Here is a 15044-nt window from a genome sequence, read left to right on the forward strand (position 1 = left end):
AGAAGGGTACTTGCAAGCTGACTGATGAACCAATAGCTAGCTAGGATGTTCACAGACTGACAGTAGTTGGGGGAGGCAGGGAAAATGGCTGCACCAGAAAGGGCGGGGAGAGCAGCTTTCAGACTGACAAGCTAGGTTGTGATACAACGGAAAGGGCAGGGGAGCAGCTTTGTATTACATTCCCCTGTTTCTGTTTTTATAAGAAAATCTTTTGTTCTCCAGTTCTTTCCTGCCTTATCTCTCCTTCCTGCCTAAGTGACTAGGGCTGGTTTTGCAGGTGAGATGTAAAAAAGTCCATTCTCCCAGGGGCAGTGTTCATCTTCCAGACTTCCAGAGGCAGATGGCTTTCATGGACTTCATTTCCTCGATTTAACTGATCCCCGATTTCTACACTAACTGCCTGTACCCAATTCTGGCTTAACTCCTTTACTGCTTTAGGGAAAGCGGGTGATGACCTATCTGGCTTCTTCGAGCTGGAAGAGGGCAGCGTGGGGCAAGCAGTTTGGAGTTCCATTTTTAGAAATCGTGTCAATCAAGGGGTCCATGGTAGAAGTCTGGTTGGGGAAGAGCAGGTTGTAAAGGCATCTGGGGATGGGTGCTTCTATGAGAGAAGAACAAAAAGACATGAGTACTGAAATGAGATTAACACAATATAATGTTGCAGAATCTGGAACATGCCAATGAGTATCATAAAGATGAGAGAAGTCAATAATTCCTCACCAGGGGGTGAAAGAACTGAGAAGTTGTTCCCATAACAAGGCCTAGCAAAGGCTGGAGATGACAAGGCCTATATTTGAGAACTTTAACATTGTCTAGGTTATCAGGAATGTAAACACAACATTTAGTAGAGATACTAGCAAACATAGATTAAGCCTACCTGTGTCTGTAGGCCTTAAACTGACTAAAACTTCTGACTGGCAGTTTCTCTTGATAGTTATCAGGTACATTTGCCTAAGAATCTCTCTTTTGTAGATTTTAGTCTTTATTCTAGTGGACTAACACAAGTGTACATCTTAAGTTATATTTAACTATTATTTCTTTTAAATGTCCAAGAATGGCTATATTTTGGTTTTAACTGTTTTGCTAGGTGTTTAAAATCAAGCTGGTCAAAGTGACCTGTTCCTGTCTGTTAAAGAGTCAGCTGAGTTCCCACAGGGGTCTGTCATAGAGAACTTAAGAGCAGCTTCTTAGCTCCATTAGTGCCATTGGTTAGGTAGGGTCTCCTCGATGAGGTGGCTTCCTTTGGAAGCATCAAGGGATGTGTCTCCCTTTTTCTATGACCCTCCTCTGCAGCAGGTGCACTGAGTGGCTTCTCATTCTCTAGTGGTCTCATCAATCTCCTTGATCAGGAGATTATGTGATCCACCCAGAGTTGCAAAGCTCCTTAGAGAAGTCCTCTTATTCCCTGGGTTCAGGCTGACTTTGAGGGCAAGACCCAAATATGGACTTTTCTTGACCTCTGTATTTAATCTCAATCTCTAAATTGATCTTAACCATCAAGCAAGCCAAGTCTCACCAGTCATAAAGTAAGAGTACTGGGCTTTAACTTCAATGTCTATGACTTTACAGTTATTTACCCCCTTTTATCTAATTGGGGTTTACATTATCTGTCCTATAGGTACCATTCTGAGTTAATTTACCGTGTACTTCTGCAAAATATCAGGCAACAGAGTTTACGAGGAAATACAAAATGGAATTACCAACAGTAAAACATTCAGTTTGTGCAATAGCTATCTTGAATTTTGGCTGAGTTATTCATTATATCTCCCGTTTGAGATCACAGTAATCTTTACAACAAACATCAAACTTTTGAACACAACTTTAAATGAGTTAAACTCTGGCTTAACTTGGAGCCATTCTAATGTGCAGCAGGGTTGTGAGGCAGAGCCTTATCTCAGGTAAGGTGGGACTTTTCACAAATCTGAGGTAAAATGTTCTAATCTTGAAGCTAATTTTTCCTCTTTTGCCATGACCAGCATGACCAAATTCTCAAGTTCAGTGAGGGGCAAAGAAGTATTAGAAAATAAAGGTTTATAAACACAGATTTTGAAGATTAAGCTGAGATCAGAAGGAGCTCTGTTCTGTGATGGAAATGCAGATCTAAAGAGTTATGTCAGCAATCTTTATATATGTATGTAAGCATTATTCTTTGTTTTTAGGAAAGTTACAGAGACTAGGACATTAACGTAACTTTTTTTTCAGAGCTGCAAAGTGCAGTGTTAGGAGCTCTGTGTAGCTCTCAAGAAAGTCCACTGTCCAAAGTTACTGTAAGGTGGGCAGGAACCAGAGAAGGGAGCCAATGAAACACTGGTTATCTAGCAAAAGAATTCCTTCCTGCCCAAGAGCTGTGTGCCTGAGATCAATGTCAGAGCTGATAGGACTCCTGTACAGAGCCTCCCCAGGGAGGATACTGCCACAGCAGTTAGGCATCTTGTGCCCCTGCACAGGAACACTCCCAGGCACCAGGCATGCCACTGTTGTCCCATTTTTATTACTGTGCATTACACTCTTTCTTAAATGTCATTTTAAGAAGTTTACATATATTGATTCCTGAGTCTATATGAACATTAATTAACACAATTTAACATTATATCTAAAACACAAATCAAAGAAAGGAGGAGAGAGCTTTTAACTTTCCTTTTGTGTGGCAAAGTGGCAAAATGCTTTCATGTTTCACGATATTAACCTTTAAACAAATCAGGCTCTCACTAATTTTTAGAAATATATTTACATTTAAATTCCTTTTATCTCAGTGTAACAAATTTTTCATATACCCTATTGATGACAGGTCCTATAATAGAACATTAAATGATGAGTTTAAAATTACCATTACAGACAAGCTTAATTTGGAGAATAGCAGCTTGATAAATTTTCTGCTTTAAAGGCTTGAATGCCTGGAAAATATGAACACATTTAATATACAAAGAATAATGTTTTTAAGTATGTTATTCCATGGGATAACTTTATAAATTAATCAGATGTCTCTAACAAACACATTTGAGTAATGCCATACATGTCGACCCTAATTCACTCATCTTATTGTAAAAAAAAACAAGATATCAGACAAGTGTACCAACAGTATTTGCCGTCTCTTTCCTGTGGAAGAAAAGTCCTAGAAAAATTGATGTTAGACATTTTATAAACATCGACATTTAATGAGTTTGACCACTAGAGACTTGTGAGTTAATTTTAAAGACATTTTGCTTCAATTAGTTTACGCAATTTAAATTGAACCTTTTTAAACCACGTGAATTAAAAGTATTTGGATCCATTTTTTAAATTTTAATTTTTATACGCGCTTATATTTAACACAAAAGCAAAGGCCTTGTAATGTTTATCTCCATTGCAATGTAACACATGTTCAAAAATAGCTCTAGAGTTGGATAAAAAGAACTGATCAAAAATCATTAACCTAAGTATGTAGGATCAAAATTGTGAGCTCAAAAACATAGCATTTAAGAAAAACAAAAGTCCTAGAAGAAAAATGATGATGGCCATTAATTATAGCATGAGAAAATGGGAAAGAGAAGGGCAGAGAGAAAAGGAAAAGGGAGAGATAAAGTGTTGTGTTGCAGCCCAGGAGAAATTTAAAATGGACACTTTTTTTCCTTGGGTTTGAGACTGGTCTCCCACTGAGCATTCTGGCTTCCTCCATTTACATTTCAATATAAGCCTTGACTGAGATCTGGATCTGAGCTAACAGGTTCTAGCAGAAACTGATGCCTAGGGCATTTTAACCCTTTTTTTCTGGTTAGTAATCAATTCAGGTTTGGACACAGAAAATTGTGAAACATTATCTCCCAATTGTGGGGAATGGGGCTGCTACATCATACTCCTTACTGGGACATGCCACTGATAGTTGGGCTGGTTACTCCCTCCACACCTGCGTATGCGGGATCTCTCGTGGGAGGAGGACTAGGTGGGCTGGGCCGGGGAATGGAAGCAGAAAAGTTGGAGGAGGAGGAGGGATTAAGAGGGGGAGAAGAAGGAGGCGGTCGAGTTTGCAGGAAGAGCATAGAAGCACAAGGAAGAAGAGACTTGAAGATAAGGAATCCCTTTCCATCTGCCCGCTCGCTCACGGAAGCTGTGTGCCATTACACAAATGAATTTTGATGGCTTTAAGCTGGGGGTTGGGCAAAGGGTTCCCAGGGTTGAATATGCCAGATTGGAGGACCCAGGTCCCATGGTGGAGACTGATAACAGCTGAGTCTGTGGCCAGGGTGTATGCAGCCATTTTGGATTGATTATCTAAAGGGTATTGTGGCCAAATATAAACCGGGAGTCAGGCGAGGAGTTCAACCTGCCAGAGTGGAGGACCTAGATCCTATGGTGGAGGCTGATACAGCCGAGTCTGTGCCCTGGCATCCCGAGGCCACAGAGTAGTCGACTGGAGATGAGAAGGCAGCACATAGATGGTGTCATCACACAAACATCAATGTGGGGCCAGGCAAGAGCCGAGAAGAGTTGAGGACCTGATATCAGGGTTTTCGAGTGCAAATCCGAGTGTGAGATGAGCCTCAACCCTGAGAGAGAATCTCCACCATAAAATCAGGAATCCACCAGGCAGATAAGACAGACTGTAGGGGCCAGCTGTAACTATAAGAGTTGTGGCTGGGGGTACCCCCACCCTCAGCCGCCGCAAGGGTCCCGGATAAATCAGCCTAGGGGAACCGGCCCAGAGGACTCACCAATCTGAAGTTCGGTGATGAATGCAGAGCAGAGCGTCTGGGCAGAATGGAAGGTGGGGCTGTGTCTGGGGGGCACTGAGGCTCAGATGGGGTTCCACTCTCCTAAGAGACAGTGGAAGGACCCATCCCAAGTCATGACACCAATGTAAGGAATCCCACAGAAACCATGCTGGACATGGGAAATCACATTAGGGAGTTTATTAAGCAAACAGAGTGTCTCCCTGCAGGGTAAGAGAGAAAATGAGAGGAAAAGAAAGGGAATGAGAAAGGGCGCGCGCTAGAGAGAGTGGAAAGCCAGGAGGAGAAAGCAAGCAAGTCAGGGGGAGAGAAAAGCAAGGGAGCTCTTGATTTTGAAGGAGAGTGTCCAGATGTTTTTGAAGGTCAGTCACCTACAAGCACAGGTTTGGTAGAGTGGTTAGGTGGTGTGTGTGTAACACCGGTGGCAGTTCCCAAAAGGGTCTGGCTAAATCCCTGCCTTGGAGGTTGTTCCAAAGCTCCTGACTCTGGAGACAAGACAGCCCATGAGGGCTGGGGAGATAGCTCAGTTGGTAGAGTGCTTGCCTTGCAAGCACAAGGCCCTGGGTTCAATCCCCAGCACTGCGACAGCCCAGTGCTCAGAAGGACTCTTACTTAATTTTAAATATTCCCTAGGTGATTATGTTGTGAGCTAAGTTTAGAATCACATTCTTTTTAGGAAATTGGCAGTTAAAAAAAAAAAGCTGGTTTGGGACTCAATCCTGCAGGATTATAATATGTTCAGTCAGAACATATTATAACCTAAAAATTTGCCAGGCACATACCTGTAACCCCAGTGACTGGGAGACTGAGGCAGGAGGATTGCAAGTTTGAGGCCAGCCTGGGCAACTTAGTGAGACCCTATCTTGAAATAAAAAATAAAAAGGGCTGGGGGTGTAGCTCAGTGGTAGAGCACTTGCCTAGCATCCTTAAGGTCCTGGGTTTGGCTGCCAGCATCACACAAACAAACGGATGGACTTTATATTTGCCAAGAGAAAAGAGGCAGTGGAGAAAGGAAAAACTGGTGATAGGAAATGAGATTATTTTTGAGGGGACAGATCAAACTTTCCATCCTCCTGCCTCAGCATCCAGAATAGCTGGGATTATGGGAGTGTACTACTGTTGACTAGCAGCAGATGATCATGGTATTTAAGGGATCACATTTGGAGAGAGTGACTGATGTAAGGGTGAACAAGGAGTGAAAGAAGCGCTCACCATACTGCTCGCTACTGTTGCTCCTAATTAAAAAGTGGCAAGCATATATGTATGTGTGTGTGTGTGTGTGTGCACGTGTGTGTGAGAATTTTTTTTTTTTTTTTTTTGGTACCAGGAATTTAACCCAGGGGTGCTTAACCACTGAACTACATACCCAGACCTTTTTATCTTTTGAGACAGCGTTGCTCAGGGCCTCACTAATGTGCTGAGATTGACCTCACACTTGTGATCCTCCTGCCTCAGCCTCCAGAGTCCCTGGGATTACAGATGTGTACCACTTCACTGCTTTAAACGTATTCATCTTTTTTTTTGTTTATTTGTTTCGTATTCATCCTTTATAGGAGAAAAATTCCCATTTTAGTCCAAAATTCAATCCTGAACACAGGGCATATAATTTGAAAGCTCAATTTGGGCCAGTCACCTGTCTGTGTATTTTTAGTGTCACTGCCACAATAGCCTGGGCACAGGAGGGAGGCCAGACTGAGGCTTAAAGAGGTAGTCCATTTGTATGGGAGCAGGTAGTCCATTTGTATGACTTCTCTCACTCTTTTTTTTGAGGCAGGGGCTCTCTAAATTGCTGAGACTGGCCTCAAATTACTAATTCTCCTGCCTCAGTCTTCCAAGTGTTGGTCTCACAGGTGGTGCATTGGGCCCTGGGAATGACTTTTCCTAGATTGCGTAGGAGGGTCAAAGGGGCCACTTCCAATTCCTGCCTTGCACTGTGACTGTACCTGCACTGTCTCCCATCCTAGCCCTAGTGCCTTTGAGGGCAGGAACAGATTTGGTTTCATTGGGAGCCCTGGGTGGATATAGGGTAAGGCTGACCCCCTGACTCTCCAAGTGGTCAAGGTGTCTCTGTGCCTATGTAAATGGACCAGGCTGCCTTCCATGGATAGCGCTTAAGTCTTAGCATCGCCTCACCCTCTCCTTCTGAGAGGCAGTAAGGAGACCAGCCTCCAGTGTTCATGAAGGTGGAATGTGAGGATAGTCAGAACGCTCAGCTCAGCACACGACAGTCTGATCACTCAACGTCCTACTGCCATTGCATGACACCTGTTCCATGCACAGGATGGTTACCTGCACATTAGCCACTGGAAAAACCACACTCATATTCCTCCTGATGTAGGATAGAAGACACAGGGATAGGTAGAAAGGAGACAATCGGAGAAAGCAAGAGGGACTACCACTTTAAATCTAAAAACTCCAGAAATGCCCTTACCTTCACCCCCCCCAGGCCTGTTTTCCTCCAGGCCTAAATTCTTCAAAGGCCTAATAAATCCTAAGAATGCTGTAACTTTAGCTAATTAGTGCCTATATACCTTGTTTGCGTACAGAATGTATTTTTACACTAATTAAAAGAAGCCTAGGGAGAAATATTGTTAAAGACCCATGATGTGGATACAGTTCAAGTGCTGTCAACTAGATAACATCAACTTGAGGACTTTGAGAAGAACGTGGCCTGCTGTGCTCCACCATCAAAGAAATTGAGCATAATAGGCTGACACCACCTCTATTTGTTTCTCATATTCAGTATTTACAAAGTTTTCTTTAAAAGAAGAGCCAGGCAGGGGTGGGGAAGCATGCCTGTAATCCCAGCAACTCAGGAGGCTCAGGCAGGAGGCTCCAAAGAGTGAGATCAGTCCCAGCAACTTAGTGAGACCCTTTCTTGAAATAAACAAAGGGGTTTGTGGTACCTGTAGCTCAGTGGTAGAGTGCATGCTGGGTTCAATTCCCAGGACTGCAAAACAAAACAACCTAGGACCCCCCCAAAGCGAGTCTCATTCTCCAATGCCAGCACTTCTATATTCTGTCCTATTGTTTGCTTTCTTGAATAAATCTCCTTGCTTTCCTGAATAAATCTCTACTTGTACCTCCTCTGACATCCCGAAACTCCTTTCTGTGGTGTTCAGTCAAGAACCTGCCAGGGCTGAGCTGAAGTTCATTCTGAGAACTTCCTCAGACCCCATTCGGTGACAATTCCACTGACAACAGTCACTACCACCTTAGACCTTTCTCCTTGCATTGTGCTTAACAAAAATGGGATCATACTCTACAGTTTATTTTGAACACTCATTCAAGAATGACTTTCAACTTCAGTAAGGAGCAATAAAACATTATTTCTTGGTACTGGGGTTTTATTACTGAGCTACATCCCCAGCCTTTTTAAAAAATTAATTAATTAATTAATTAAATTTTTATTGTTAACAAATGGGATACATATTGTTTAATAGCATACCATTTGCATATTCATAAATTTACATAGAGTAATGATGTTTGATTCATTCCATTATTTTTTTCCTTCCCCCCCACCCCTCCCACCTCTCTTTTCCCTCTATACAGTCCCTCCTTCCTCCATTCTTGTCCCACTCCCACCCCCATTAAGTGTCATCATCTGCTTATCAGTGAGATCACTCGTCTTTTGGATTTTTGAGATTGGCTTATCTCACTTAACATGATATTCTCCAATTTCATCCATTTGCCTGCAAATGCCATAATTTTATTATTCTTTATAGCTGAGTAATATTCCATTGTATATATACACCACAGTTTCTTTATCCATTCATCAACTGAAGGGCATCTAGGTTGGTTCCACAGTCTGGCTATTGTGAATTGAGCAGCTATGAACATTGATGCGGCTGTATCTCTGTAGTATGCTGATTTTAAGTCCTTTGGGTAAAGGCCAAGGAGTGGGATAGCTGGGTCAAATGGTAGGTCCATTCCAAGTTTTCTAAGGAATCTCTTTTTTATTTATTTTGAGACAGGGTCTTGCTAAGTTGCTGAAGCAGGCACTGAATTTGCGATCCTCCTACCTCAGACTCCCCAGCCTCTAGGATTACAGGCGTGGGTTACCGCTCCTATTTTAAAACATTCTTTTAAAAGGCTGTAGGGGAACTCGTTTTATGTACATAACCTATTCAACTACCTCCATCTAATGTATCTCAGTTGCTTCTCCCCTACCAGCTTCGGTGCTGCGGCTACAACCCAGGCCCTGGAATGGGAGAGGCAAGCGCTCCACCACTGAGCCACACCCATCCCTGCCTCCAATTTTTTGCTGTTATACAGCACAGAACAGGAGCATCTTGTGCGTGCTCTCGGCTCCTCGGAATGTTCTGTCAAAGCTCCAGTGCGCTCTTCCGCCCAGTACAGCTTGGTGCGCTCGCGCTTCCAGGAGCTGTGCGGCAGGTGGCCGCCAGAGGCCGCGCAGGAACCGGACGAAGCCACTGCGCATGCGCAGGCCGCTGGGCGCACGTGTGGAGGGCGGTGGGCGGGAGGGGAAAGGTGGGAGGTGAGAGGTGAAGGGGCGGGAGTTGCGCGGGAGCCACGCACCGGACCGCGGGCCGGGAGCGCGCACGCCGTGCCGCTGCCGTCGGGAGCTGCCTCGGCTACAGGTACCGCCGCGCGCGTCTCTGCGGAGCCTGTCCGCGTTGGGCCCAGCCTCTGCCGCCGGGGAGTGTCCAGCAGCCGCGCGGGCCTCGGACCGCAGCCCGCGGGGGCTGCAGGTCTCGGTCACCCGTCCTCGCACCGCCCTGCTGAGCTCCGCGCCCCCGCCGCGCCTGCCGTCCGTCCCTGCCCGGCAGCTCCCCGGGCCCCCGAAGCCCCTGGTCCCGCCCCACCCGGTCCGGCCGAGCTCGGCACCTCAGCCCCAGCATCTTGGGCTCTGAGCCTGCCGTGGGGCTGCCGGGATTTCCCGAGCACGGGGAAGCGCGTTGTCCGTTCTTCTCTCGGAAGGTCTGAGAGGCAGCACTACTGTTTGATGGTTCGCTCGATTTCTGGTTTTCTGTGTAGCTTGCACCCTAAACTTTGCTCGCTGATGTTGCTTCTGTTGACTTCCAGGTGGGTGTATCACCCCAGTATATGCAGGGTTTTAATGTCACGCCAGCGCCAGCTGCAGGGAGCCCTAGATCTGGACTGCGAACATCGCAGCGCGCTGTGCAGCTGGAAGTGATGGAGGGGCATTGAGCCCCCTGGTGCCGGCAGTCTCCCCTGGCTCCGACACTTACTACACCCCTTTCTGCGGTGGCAGGTAGACCTGGGCGACTATACTCTAGCGATTTTGTAATAATTCTTGTGAAGTGAACATAGATTTCTTTAGTGATGTTATCTTTGTATATGTTTCTTTCATTTGACCAAAGGTTTTGTGGAGTTTGGTTATTCAGTGTCCTTATTGGTGTGCTGCCATTGATGTTGTGCTAAAGGTTGAAGGTTTTATTAAGGAATGAAGTGTACTAACTTGGGGGGGTGGTGATGCATTTTAGGTGTTCCTAAGTGATGCTTAATTGAAGATGGTATCTTTTTAACCATGTGTTAATATAGTTTAGATTTGAAATGTTTTACATATTTGCAGCATTCCCACGGGCCACATAATGTAAAAAAAACAAAACAAAACATAATACAAGTATAAATGTTATCTCCATATTCATTATTTTGATCATAGATTGAAATGGTAGGAATTAGTTTTCATCTATTTTGGACTAATCTGGCTTTGGAATGCTCTCTATCTTCTTTTGTTACTGTGGAAAAAACAGCACTTCTCTGGAGGCTTCCCTGTATTTTATAATCACCAGTTTAGGACCTCACCAATCTAGATTAGTTTATTGTCATGATCTGGGTAAAAAGTTTACTCCTTGTTTTTGACAAGATAAGATAACAAAGGCATCAAGGTGCTGATTTGCTTGATGGTCATGTGAACTAGTTAACTGTCCAGTTCGGGAAGGAACTGTGCCTGCTGGACTTTGGTACACATGTATTTATTAAAGTTGGTGATAGACTTTAGGGATGCCAGTGCCTAGCCATGCATATGAATTTGTCCCAGGAACACTGGAATGACACTTAGGTTCTTGTGTTGGTTATTTACCCTCACTGTGGGTGGCCATTCGCTGGCCACCAGTCTTAGTTTTTACCAGCTCCAGCAGGTACTCTCTATGGTTTGTGTCATCACTCCCATTGGAAGTGGATTCCCAAGGTCTCCCAGCTGTAAAAGATGGATTAGGCCTTCAGACTAGGCCTGCTGGACTCCATCACTTGAACTGCTGCCCTTGGAACTTGCTGTCTTCCTGCACTGGCTAAAGAAGCAAGGTGCATTACTCAGGAGGCTGAGGCAGGAGGATCCTAAGTACAAAGATAGACTGGGTCACTTAACAAGACCCTGTCCTAAAACTAACTAAATAAATAAAGAGCTGGGGTTGTAGCTCAGTGGTAAAGCAACCTCTGTTCAATACCTAGTACCAAACAAACAAGATCCATGTGACTTCTGCCACCTGAATTAACACTTCTGGGTAATATTTGTTGAGTATGTATGCTGTCTGGGCACTGGGCTGTGTGCTTTAATGTTAGCTTATCTTACTTAATCCTCATAATAAACAGATGAGATGATACTATTATCCTTTCTTTTATGGATGAGTTTCAGAGAAGTTAGCTGACTGGTACTGGGTCACTGGCCAGTTAGGTGCTGGTCCTGGGTACATACCCAGATCTGTCTGACAACAGAGCTTCCATGCTTTCATGCTGTTGGACCTGCTGGCTTCAGTCTTTGGTTTGCTGCATTGGCAGATAGATGCAGTGGAAGAAGGTGGTGGGGTGGAGGGAGGAAACCAATGTCACAGACTTGAATTAGACATGGTAGAACTCAGATGGAGATAGCAATTTGACCCATGCATTTGACAGTTTCCACTTGAGCTGTTAGGGGCATCGCCTGAGAATGCTTGTAGGGTTGCTAGATCTTGCATAAGCTTTGCAGTGGAATCCAAAGAGGGTGTGTTTTCAAGCATCAGGGGTACATGGGTCTCAGGGAAAAAAAAATATTAAAACTGATATTTGTGTTAATTTGAGACTTAATTTTTTTTTTTTTTTTTTTAATTGAACTCGGGAGCACTTGACCACTGAGCTACAGCCCTATTTTTTGTATTTTATTTAGGGTCTCACTGAGTTGCTTAGCCCCTCACTTTTGCTGAGGCTGATTTTTTTTTTTTTTTTTTTTGTGGTGCTGGGGATCAAACCCAGGGCCTTGTGCTTGCAAGGCAAGCACTCTACCGAATGAGCTATCTCCCCAGCCCGAGACTTAATTTTTATTATGCATTTTATAATGTACAGTATATCTTCACAGTAGGACATGTATATAATTTATATGTAAACATATATATATATTGAGGGCATGTACTTGAATAATAATTATTATTATTATTTTTGGTTGGGGGCGCGAGTCTCATCATGTTGCCCAGGTTCGCTTTGAATTCCTGGACTGAAGAGCTTCTTTTTCCTCAGCCTCCAGAGTATCTGGGAGGACAGGTACATGCCCTACCCACCACCTTGAAATTTTGTTGTTGGGATTTCATGATCAAAATATTTGGGAACTACTGATTTCTTTGATGTTTACCTTTTTTTTTTTTTTTTTTTTTCTTTTTTGGTATTGGGAATTGAACCCAGGGCCTTGTGTATTCTAGACAAGTGCTCTACCACTGAACTATATCCCCAATCCTTTTAAAGCTTTATTTTGTTTGTTTGTTTATTTTTGTGGTGCCGGGAATTGACAAGCACTCTACCAACTGAGCTATATCTCTAGCCCCTTAAATTTTGTTTTGAGACCTAGTCTTGCTAAATTGCCCAGGCTGGCCTTGAACTTGTGATCCTCTTGCCTTAGCTTCCTGACTAGCTGGGATTATGGATGTGCAAGCCCACCCTGACTGATTCTTAGCATTTTCTGAAAGTATAAAATATGCAAGGCATTGTGCTCACCAGTTGTTCTTGAGCAGTAGTCTAGTGAAGTTCAGTGTAATTCCACATAATCAGAGAGAATGGGTATTCATATAAATAACCAATTACAACTTATTTTCTTGAAATTGCAGTCACAAATCTGAAAGAGGATCTGATATTTCAATAGTTTATGTCTCAAACTTAGTACCAGTCTTAAGTTTAAAACTCTGGTGACTGACATGGCTCCTTAGACAAGACTAGAAGTTAAGAGTTTGTTGAACTCCTATTTTTTTATTTTTAAAAAACTTGTTCTTTTTATACATGACAGTAGAATGCATTCTGACCTATTATATGGACATGCAGTATAACTCCCCATTCTCGTGGTTGTACATGATGTGGAGTCACACTGGTCGTGTATTCATATATGAACATGGGAAATTTATATCTGATTCAGGCTACTGTCTTTCCTATTCCCTCCTCCCTCCCCTTCATTCCCCTTTGTTGAACTCCTATTTTATTTTTATTTTTTAATAAAAAATATTTTTAGTTATAGATGGACACAATGCCTTTATTTTATTTAGTTTTATGTGGTGCTGAGGATCGAACCCAGTGCCTCACAGGTGCGAGGCAAGTGCTCTACCACTGAGCCTCAGCCCCAGCCTGAACTCATATTTTAAAATGTTAATTTATGTTGGAGGGCAGAGGGACTAAATCAGTTTGCATAAATATTGCAACTGTAATAGTTCTGTTTGTTCTCGTCTCCATTTAGAGTGTTTTCAAATAATCTGAATGTTGAAATTCTTAATACATTGATTCTTTATCATTTTTATAATCAAATTTTATTTTCTTCAGTTTCATTGTAGTGATTGATACATTGCCTCAAAATGAGCAGTTCAGAATTCTACCTAATTAAAAAAACTTTATCTTCTTCCAGTTTATCTTTTCACAGTTGAATAGTTTTTGTTTCAGAGATTGAATAGTTATAATAGTGAGTATAGAGGAAGAAATGTTTTCTTAACTAGAGAAATTATTTTTACTTAAAGGAGACATTATTACTCTCTACCATTGGTTCTCAAACTTAAGCATGAATCAAAGTTACCTGCATGGTTTGTTTTAACCCCACCCTTATAGTTATCCATTCTCTAGATCAGAGGTATATCCGGAAATTTGAATTTCAAGCAAATTTAAACTCTCAAAGCTGCCTGCTGCTGACCTGGGTGCAGCTTTGAGAGTTCCATGGAAAGACACTTAAGTAGACCCAGCCCAATGCCAGTGTTCACCTGTGCTTCCTGCTAAAGCCCATCAGTATCCGTCAGTTTCGTAGAGTTGGCTTGCCAAGTACATAATTGGCTTTTGTTTTTAGCCCATTTTCTTATTACTTTTAGATGATGTCATAGTTAATATTGCATTCCTGCAGGTGTGGTGGCACATGCTCGTAATCCCAGTGACTCGCGAGGCTAAGACAAAAGGATCACAAATTCGAGGCCAGCCTCAGCCAATACATGAGACCCTGTCTCAAAATAAAATTTTTAAAAAGAGCTGGGGATGTGGCTTAGTGGTCAAGTGCCACTGGTATTGTCAATAACACTCCAAAAAAGATTGCATTCTCAATTATGGAGGTATTACCATTTTCCCCCTTTAATCCCATATTCCTAAATTTCTTAAGAGATTCAAGTATTTATATATTTTTTGTGGTATTGGGGATTAAATCCAGGGCCTCTCCAATTCTAGGCAAGCACTTTAGTACTGAGCTGCATCCCTAGTTCTTTTTTAAAATGTTATTTATTTACTTATTTTTGGGTGCCAGGGATTGAATTTAGGGGCACTCGACCGCTGAGCCACATCCCCAGCCCTATTTTGTATTTTTTTTTTTAGAGACGGTCTCACTAAGTTGCACCTCACTCTTGCTAAGGCTGACTTTGAACTTTTGATCCTCCTGCCTCAGCCTCCTGAGCTGCTGGGATTACAGGTGTGGGCCACTGTGCCCCGCTAAAATATTAAGACAGGGTCTCTCGCTTGATTACCCAGGCTGTCCTGTAATTTATAATCCTGCCCCAACCTCCCAAGTTACTGGGATTACAGGCATACACCATCATGCCTGGCTATTTTTTTTATTTATTTGGCTGTGCTGGGGATTGAACTCAGGGTATCCTGGATGCTAGGCAAGAACTCTACCACTGAACTACATCCCAGGCCCCATTTATTTATTTTTTTAGTGCTGGGAATAGAAGGTAGGTCCTTATGCATGCTAAGCCCGTGCTCTACCACTGAACTACACACCCAGCTCTAGTTTGTGTGTGTTTTTAAATATAAGTCATTCAGGTTGAAGAAAAGTTAACACACACAGGCAAACGCACATGCGCATGCAACCAGTTTAGATAGTCTGTAACCCCCCCCATTGGTAACTACTAGTACCTGCTGCTTAGACTTCTGAGG

At 43.1% G+C, this 15044-nt stretch overlaps 1 protein-coding gene across 1 annotated transcript in view; it reads left to right on the forward strand.

Moving 5' to 3' along the window:
• The first annotated feature begins 9171 nt into the window (after positions 1-9171).
• Positions 9172-15044, forward strand: part of SCAP (SREBF chaperone) — a 59210-nt gene continuing 53337 nt past the window's right edge. Inside the window, exon 1 of the mRNA XM_079116697.1 lies at positions 9172-9307. The gene's annotated coding sequence lies outside the window, so the exon portion shown is untranslated. The remainder of the gene's footprint in view (positions 9308-15044) is intronic.

Source organism: Sciurus vulgaris (genome assembly GCF_902686455.1).
Source record: "Sciurus vulgaris genome assembly, chromosome: 16".
NCBI classification, from domain to species: domain Eukaryota; kingdom Metazoa; phylum Chordata; class Mammalia; order Rodentia; family Sciuridae; genus Sciurus; species Sciurus vulgaris.